The 7,762-nt window shown below is 33.3% G+C and overlaps 4 non-coding genes across 4 annotated transcripts; all 4 read right to left on the reverse strand.

Moving 5' to 3' along the window:
- Positions 1–301: 301 nt before the first annotated feature.
- LOC149771280 (5S ribosomal RNA) lies at positions 302–420 on the reverse strand. Its single transcript, XR_016418357.1, has one exon. It is a non-coding gene; the product is annotated as a 5S ribosomal RNA (ribosomal RNA).
- Positions 421–1,335: 915 nt separating this feature from the next.
- Positions 1,336–1,454, reverse strand: LOC149771281 (5S ribosomal RNA). The gene has a single exon (XR_016418371.1). It is a non-coding gene; the product is annotated as a 5S ribosomal RNA (ribosomal RNA).
- A 3,717-nt stretch (positions 1,455–5,171) lies between these two features.
- Positions 5,172–5,290, reverse strand: LOC149771282 (5S ribosomal RNA). The gene has a single exon (XR_016418358.1). It is a non-coding gene; the product is annotated as a 5S ribosomal RNA (ribosomal RNA).
- A 915-nt stretch (positions 5,291–6,205) lies between these two features.
- LOC149771283 (5S ribosomal RNA) lies at positions 6,206–6,324 on the reverse strand. The gene has a single exon (XR_016418372.1). It is a non-coding gene; the product is annotated as a 5S ribosomal RNA (ribosomal RNA).
- Between the last annotated feature and the right edge of the window lie 1,438 nt (positions 6,325–7,762).

Genomic DNA, 7,762 nt, shown 5'->3' on the forward strand with positions numbered 1-7,762 from the left:
GGATAAATTGAACCGAATTTGTTAATAAGAAATACTGGTCATCTATGATCGCATATTCCAGTAGTAAGGATCGAAACCAAGAGCAGAGAAGTGCAAAGCAACATTTGCTATATTCAGGTCCTATGCTTGATTTTTTTAGGATCCGAATTATTGAAGAAAGTTAAGGAAAAAGAGAAAATGAAAGTCGAGAAATTGCTCTATTTATTATTTATATTGAAGAAAGTAAATTTAGTTACAATAAAAGAAAGAAAGAAAAACTTCAACTGTTTTTAGTTATAAAAGAAAAAAAAAAAAAAAAAAGAGTCTACAGCACCCGGTATTCCCAGGCGGTCACCCATCCAAGTACTAACCGGGCCCGACGTTGCTTAACTTCGGTGATCGGACGAGAACCGGTGCTTTCAACGTGGTATGGCCGTAGACACAAGTGTTTGTAAATTTAAGACTTATATTCGCTTCTCTCTTCACCGTTTCCGATGTACACACGTTTACGTTTATGTGCCGTGTAAAATTAGTAATTAAAGTGTACTGATTAAAACTTATATAGATAAACTGCCTTCATACATTATTCAAATTTGTAATTCAGGCATTTTCGGATTCGGACATTAGTTGCTTAACCGGAGGTTTACACCTTCAAATGGACTTAAATAACAATGCATTTAAACGAAGATTCAGTTCATTTTTGTTGTTTTTGGGCATTATTATTATTATTATTATTATTATTATTTATCTTGTATCAACTGACTAATTCAATAGGTAAATAATCGACATCAGCCTATGAGCTACCTTTAAATACGGACTCGAATCTGATTTGAAACGGATATCGTCTTGCAGCTCGGAAACGTTAAAGTTGTGGAAACACAGAAAGTGCAAGGAAGTGGAAGCAGGGAACATCCATCCAAACTTACTGTAATCAAAACAGAGATTTATACACCAATTTATTTTGTCAATGGCCCATATTCGAAGTATTCGCTAAGGGATGCCAAGTTTCACACTGATAGACTGGTGCCCTGCTAAAAAACAGGTAAATAAATTAAAATAATTAAAAATAATACATTCCAAATATATCTATCAATTATTGAATAAGAAATACCACAGACAAGTATCCAAAATGAAAGACATCGATTTCATACGTTGCAATTATTCGCTATAGCATAGGCTGAATCCGGAATATCAGAAGAAATTTGGAGGATCTGGACGGCATACGAGGCGGCCCATTTCGATCCTGGAGGTAGAGGAAACTGCAAAATTTGCACCAGATTTGTGAACAAGAAATATTGGCCATATATGATCGCATATCCTCACAGTGAGGATGGAACCCAAAAAAAAATTAAAAAATGCCTACAGCACCCGGTATTCCCAGGCGGTCACCCATCCAAGTACTAACCGGGCCCGACGTTGCTTAACTTCGGTGATCGGACGAGAACCGGTGTTTTCAACGTGGTATGGCCGTAGACATTTGTACGTACAAATTTAAGACTAATATAGGTTGTCTCTTCGTCGTTACAAAGATACATTACACACACACACACACACACACACACACACATATATATATATATATATATATATATATATATATATATATATATATATATATATATATATATATATATATATATATATATATATATGTATATATATATATATATATATATATATATATATATATATATATATATATATATATATATATATATATATATATATATATATATATATATATATATATATTAGAGACAGGGGAGAGCTCTGCTTACGACAATACATCCCTTCAGTTTCAATCTGTAAAGAAGCAAGAGCTTATTTGATCGCCGAAGTCACTGACATGTAGGTTGCCATATTTGTGCAGTCATTTGAATAGTAATACAATGGCGAGTTCCGTGTCAAATTTCATCAAGGTTGTCGTTTTCTTTCGTCAGTCAGCTTCATTAACGACAAATGATGTTATACTCGCAATTATTTCTGAGAAAATAAATCGTATTTCTCTCGATTTCATGCAGGTATATCTCGATGAAAGGTCGGTCAAGTTTGCATGGCAGGCTAGTAAGCACAGGGGCTCGCATCGTTGCTCACAATTGAACTGACAGTCATACATTTTATACTATATGTACGACTGATAGTTTCATTGTAAGCAATGATACGAGCCCCCTGTGGCTAGTAAGCAGCCTATGCCGATACCGCATGGTGTCGGCGATTTCCAACGTTTTGATAAGCAAAACAAATATGTCCATACACCCCAATACTAATGTCCAAATATCAAAAATCGCTATTTTGGGACTATTATGAATTCATTCAAGGACATTCTAAATTACATCATCGCCACACGTCAAGATTGTTATTACATCAGCACATTCAAAATTGGACTTCATTCAGAAAACCACTGGCATTCATTTGGAACACTACCCTTTTGGACTTGTCATATAACTTTTATGGACTATTTGTGATTTCATTTATAATGCTGAAAAGTATTTAAATTTTCACTTTGTATTCTTTATAAAAAATAAATTAAGTCGGTTGGTTTAGATTGGCTAAGATAGCATTAAGGTGTTTTTGTTTATATGAGCCAATATCACATTATTCTTTTCTTGGTTTAGATGGGCTAAGTTCACATTATGGTACATTGGTTTAGATGGGCTAAGTTCACATTAAGGTGTTTGGCTAAGTTTCCATTAAGATATTTGGTTTAGATTGGCTAAGTTTGCATTAAAGTGTATTGGCTTATATTGGCAAATTTCACATAGGAATTTGATTTAGATGGCCTAAGTTCACATTATGGTGTTCTGGCAAAAGACTGCTTGGTTTTGTTAGGCAATGAGGGTAGTCTTGCTCAATGGTACAATAGGGCAACCAGCTTGATAGAAATCTATCATGTTAACCATTGGACTGATGTACATTTTATCAGTGTAATTTAGAGTCTGTTTAAACCATTCCGAACCCCCCATCTCTCTCTCTCTTACATATATATATATATATATATATATATATATATATATATATATATATATATCTATATATATATATATATATATATATATATATATATATATATATATATATATATATATATATATATATATATATATATATATATATATATATATATATATATATATATATCCGAAAGAAATAATATTTTCAATCTTTCTGCACTGTACTGATTTTCTGGTTGAATACTAAAAGTAAGTTTAAATATATATAAGGAGTTTGCAAATTTTATAAAAGTCAGCTTCCCTAGCAAGTAGTAGGTCAATATGATACAATGTAGAATTTAAGAAAATGTCATTATATGTATTGAAACGTTTGTTTCCTTTGTATCTGTTGATACCTAAAAACCATATCCCAATAATTAAAATTATCCAAGACTATATGTAAATAATACACGTATGTATGTATGTATGTATGTATGTACACACACAAACGTATATATATATATATATATATATATATATATATATATATATATATATATATATATATATATATCACAAAAGACACACACATATCTTAAAACACCCTCAGCCACCCAGGATAAATATATGATCCATTTTTACGAGACAAACTTATTAATTCAGTATGGTATAATTATCGAATAAGATCAGTAGAGTTTTTGCCCTTGTTTGCAATCGTTATAGGATAACGCGTTAAAAATAAAATTACACAGAAGTACAATTAATGTTAATAGCTGATAAAGTTATGCGAACTTTGTTGCATACTCTCTCTCTTTCTCTCTCTCTCTCTCTCGTGTGTCAGTATGATAAAGCAAGAAGAAAAAGGAAGAACAGTAAAGAACATATATAAAAAGGTTTATTGAAACAGCGTCTTATCATGGTGTGGGCACCACGATGCATAGGGATAAATAAAAAAGCGAGTATTCCATTACTTTTCACTTCATTTGATATGCATCCATATGACACAGAATGCTCTCGGTGAGTACAGGGAATCAGATAAACGTCACTGTGCGGGACTAGGTATAAAACATTTATTGTAGTTTTAATTGTAAATTTTTCGGGCATTTAAGTAGAAATTAAATGATTTCAGTTCTAGTGAGAACAACATTTCGACTGTAAAACATAATTTGTTGTCTTGATGCGTTTTCAAGACTCTTTTGCTGATTAGTCACACATCTCTTCAACGTTTCCCATGTACAAATGTTTGTGTGCAGTATAATATTAGTAACTAAAGTGTATACTGATTCAAAGTTCTAATCCAAAAGAAGCAAAACTGGCCTCAGATACTCATATTTGTCACTCATCCATTTTCTGACCCAGATAAGGGGAGAATTCCATGTTGAAATTGACTTAAAATGCAGATTCAGGACATTATTGTTGTTGTTATTATTATTATTATTATTATTCGTCTTTCTGTCCTATCATTTGGTTAAAATAAGCGACACCGGCCTATAAGCTAACTTTAAAGATAGGGTCTTATCAGATTTGCAAAGGATCTCTTCTTGCAACTTGGAGAAGTTAACGTTGTGGAAATACAGAAAGTGGAAGCATGGAATATCTATCTAAACTTACTGTAATCAAAACAGAATTTTATAACCCAATTTATTTTGCCAATGGCCCATATTTACAGTATTCGCTACAGGATGCCAATTTTCCCACTGGCAGACTGAGGCCCTGCTGTAAAAGAAATCAATCAATCAATAAATTAATATAAAAAATTCTCACAATTCATACATTCCATATTTATCAATCAATTAGTGAATAAGAAATACCACAAATAAGTAGCCAAAATGAAAGACATTGATCGCATATTTTGCAACTCTGCGCAAGAGACTACACCAGGAATATATGAGAAGAAACTTGAAGGAAGTATTTCGACGTGAAAGGAGGCAGCTTGTTGTGGTAGTAAAAGTAGAGGAAACTGGATAAATTGAACCGAATTTGTTAATAAGAAATACTGGTCATCTATGATCGCATATTCCAGTAGTAAGGATCGAAACCAAGAGCAGAGAAGTGCAAAGCAACATTTGCTATATTCAGGTCCTATGCTTGATTTTTTTAGGATCCGAATTATTGAAGAAAGTTAAGGAAAAAGAGAAAATGAAAGTCGAGAAATTGCTCTATTTATTATTTATATTGAAGAAAGTAAATTTAGTTACAATAAAAGAAAGAAAGAAAAACTTCAACTGTTTTTAGTTATAAAAGAAAAAAAAAAAAAAAAAGAGTCTACAGCACCCGGTATTCCCAGGCGGTCACCCATCCAAGTACTAACCGGGCCCGACGTTGCTTAACTTCGGTGATCGGACGAGAACCGGTGCTTTCAACGTGGTATGGCCGTAGACACAAGTGTTTGTAAATTTAAGACTTATATTCGCTTCTCTCTTCACCGTTTCCGATGTACACACGTTTACGTTTATGTGCCGTGTAAAATTAGTAATTAAAGTGTACTGATTAAAACTTATATAGATAAACTGCCTTCATACATTATTCAAATTTGTAATTCAGGCATTTTCGGATTCGGACATTAGTTGCTTAACCGGAGGTTTACACCTTCAAATGGACTTAAATAACAATGCATTTAAACGAAGATTCAGTTCATTTTTGTTGTTTTTGGGCATTATTATTATTATTATTATTATTATTATTTATCTTGTATCAACTGACTAATTCAATAGGTAAATAATCGACATCAGCCTATGAGCTACCTTTAAATACGGACTCGAATCTGATTTGAAACGGATATCGTCTTGCAGCTCGGAAACGTTAAAGTTGTGGAAACACAGAAAGTGCAAGGAAGTGGAAGCAGGGAACATCCATCCAAACTTACTGTAATCAAAACAGAGATTTATACACCAATTTATTTTGTCAATGGCCCATATTCGAAGTATTCGCTAAGGGATGCCAAGTTTCACACTGATAGACTGGTGCCCTGCTAAAAAACAGGTAAATAAATTAAAATAATTAAAAATAATACATTCCAAATATATCTATCAATTATTGAATAAGAAATACCACAGACAAGTATCCAAAATGAAAGACATCGATTTCATACGTTGCAATTATTCGCTATAGCATAGGCTGAATCCGGAATATCAGAAGAAATTTGGAGGATCTGGACGGCATACGAGGCGGCCCATTTCGATCCTGGAGGTAGAGGAAACTGCAAAATTTGCACCAGATTTGTGAACAAGAAATATTGGCCATATATGATCGCATATCCTCACAGTGAGGATGGAACCCAAAAAAAAATTAAAAAATGCCTACAGCACCCGGTATTCCCAGGCGGTCACCCATCCAAGTACTAACCGGGCCCGACGTTGCTTAACTTCGGTGATCGGACGAGAACCGGTGTTTTCAACGTGGTATGGCCGTAGACATTTGTACGTACAAATTTAAGACTAATATAGGTTGTCTCTTCGTCGTTACAAAGATACATTACACACACACACACACACACACACACACACACATATATATATATATATATATATATATATATATATATATATATATATATATATATATATATATATATATATATATATATATATATATATATATATATATATATATATATATATTAGAGACAGGGGAGAGCTCTGCTTACGACAATACATCCCTTCAGTTTCAATCTGTAAAGAAGCAAGAGCTTATTTGATCGCCGAAGTCACTGACATGTAGGTTGCCATATTTGTGCAGTCATTTGAATAGTAATACAATGGCGAGTTCCGTGTCAAATTTCATCAAGGTTGTCGTTTTCTTTCGTCAGTCAGCTTCATTAACGACAAATGATGTTATACTCGCAATTATTTCTGAGAAAATAAATCGTATTTCTCTCGATTTCATGCAGGTATATCTCGATGAAAGGTCGGTCAAGTTTGCATGGCAGGCTAGTAAGCACAGGGGCTCGCATCGTTGCTCACAATTGAACTGACAGTCATACATTTTATACTATATGTACGACTGATAGTTTCATTGTAAGCAATGATACGAGCCCCCTGTGGCTAGTAAGCAGCCTATGCCGATACCGCATGGTGTCGGCGATTTCCAACGTTTTGATAAGCAAAACAAATATGTCCATACACCCCAATACTAATGTCCAAATATCAAAAATCGCTATTTTGGGACTATTATGAATTCATTCAAGGACATTCTAAATTACATCATCGCCACACGTCAAGATTGTTATTACATCAGCACATTCAAAATTGGACTTCATTCAGAAAACCACTGGCATTCATTTGGAACACTACCCTTTTGGACTTGTCATATAACTTTTATGGACTATTTGTGATTTCATTTATAATGCTGAAAAGTATTTAAATTTTCACTTTGTATTCTTTATAAAAAATAAATTAAGTCGGTTGGTTTAGATTGGCTAAGATAGCATTAAGGTGTTTTTGTTTATATGAGCCAATATCACATTATTCTTTTCTTGGTTTAGATGGGCTAAGTTCACATTATGGTACATTGGTTTAGATGGGCTAAGTTCACATTAAGGTGTTTGGCTAAGTTTCCATTAAGATATTTGGTTTAGATTGGCTAAGTTTGCATTAAAGTGTATTGGCTTATATTGGCAAATTTCACATAGGAATTTGATTTAGATGGCCTAAGTTCACATTATGGTGTTCTGGCAAAAGACTGCTTGGTTTTGTTAGGCAATGAGGGTAGTCTTGCTCAATGGTACAATAGGGCAACCAGCTTGATAGAAATCTATCATGTTAACCATTGGACTGATGTACATTTTATCAGTGTAATTTAGAGTCTGTTTAAACCATTCCGAACCCCCCATCTCTCTCTCTCTTACATATATA

Source organism: Sinohyriopsis cumingii, unplaced genomic scaffold (assembly GCF_028554795.1).
Source record: "Sinohyriopsis cumingii isolate HCF-2022 unplaced genomic scaffold, ASM2855479v2 utg001995l, whole genome shotgun sequence".
NCBI lineage: Eukaryota > Metazoa > Mollusca > Bivalvia > Unionida > Unionidae > Sinohyriopsis > Sinohyriopsis cumingii.